Raw genomic sequence first — 1,778 nt, forward strand, 5'->3', positions numbered from 1 at the left:
CTCTGTTGCTAATCTTGTTTTATAATCATAAAAGCCGCTTGCTTCAAAAAACTGTTGACACGCTGACTCCTAATCCTCTGCAAGTGATAAAATCCAGGGAAAACAATAGGAGAGCTCCACCTCCGTCACGATACGATTGTTTTATACTTTGTATTGTGTGTTTTTTTTAATACATTAATATCAAATCTTTGTGTAAAACTCTGGTTTTGCCCGATTTTGATCAAATTGGACTAAATGTGGCTCATGCACTAAAATGGGTCTGACACTGTTTTGAAAGAATCAAAGTGGAAATCTTTTGTAACAAAACGATAATTTCGGTGAAATTGTTCAACATTGAAGCATGAGTGAAACTCTACCAGGCTTTGGGTCAATTCTAATTGTAATCGTGTAATTCAGTGTTTCTCAAATGGGGTCACGTGTACCCCTAGGGGTACGCAATGGCACTACAGGGGGTATTTGACAGAGGGAGAGAGGACAATTAGCAAATAAAGGCATAATAAATATGGGGTTTTATGTTGTCATGTTGTTTTTTAATTAAAATGATAATCACACAGAATATTACCAGCAACTCACAAAATAAGAGAAAAATATACCGAACAATTAAAAGAATGGATAAACAACAACAAAATGACACAGAAAACACAAAATGATGAATAGAAACGATCATCATTAGAACACTGATTCTCAACTGGTGGGATGGAACCCTAAAGTGGGTCGTGGACCTGTACTGGGTGGGTCGCAGACTGCTAGTTAAAAATAAATAAATACTCAATATGCCTTTTAGTTTTTAAGAAACTTTTCTTTTGACAGACATGCCTTGAAATGCATGTTGCGCAGGAAAATATATAGAATTATGTTTTTTATATAAAAGGTTATATATTTGTGTTTTCAACAAACAAACAAAAAAAAATTGGTTGATTGAATTTTTTTTAAAAAGTGGGTGGAGATTTAATGACTGGCAAAATGTGGGTCCCCCCCCCCCCCCCCCCTGCATTAGAACATGAACTAAAACACAAGGTTCAGTTTTTGTCCCACATCAGGAAGATGACCGTAAATGATAAAATTATTTATTATATTATTATTATTATTATTTACAAAATGAGATTCTTTAAAATGTGTGTTAACACCCATTCATTTATTCATTATGCTCTATAGCTGTTTTTTACAGATTTTTGAGCAAAATATAGTAGTTGTACATAAGGGATTCAAAAGTAAAACAAAGGGTACATGAGCCAAAAAGTTTGAGAAACACTGATGTATTTGATCATTAATTACAATTATGGCGTAATTATAATTGTCATTGTAATTAAGAACATATGTTGCTGTCATAATCGTGATCAAATTGTAAATTAGTTCAGATGATTGACTTTGTAATTGTAATGGTGATGAAAATTCTATCAGAATTCTCAATTATAATCTAACGCAAAACTGTAGAACCACGTTACAGTTTTATGTACAGTTCTACACATACTGTATGTAGTTAACAATGATTAAAATATGTTTCATATCAAGCTTTCCCCACATTTTACCATTGAATAAAATGAAATAGAGGGGTATACTGAAGCCCACACCAAAAATATTAAAACCTATATTTTCATTGATTATGAAGCCTAATGAGATAACCAATAGATAGGAAATAAATTAGATGATAAATATTTGTTTTTAGTGTATTTTACAGCTGATTTAGGATCAGTTATCATAAGAGATGCTAACAGAAAGCTAACACAAGAGGAAGGTTAACTTTTTATTGGGTTATTTATTTCAGATTGTGATTAATT

Source organism: Gouania willdenowi, chromosome 6, assembly GCF_900634775.1.
Source record: "Gouania willdenowi chromosome 6, fGouWil2.1, whole genome shotgun sequence".
Taxonomy (NCBI): Eukaryota; Metazoa; Chordata; class Actinopteri; order Blenniiformes; family Gobiesocidae; genus Gouania; species Gouania willdenowi.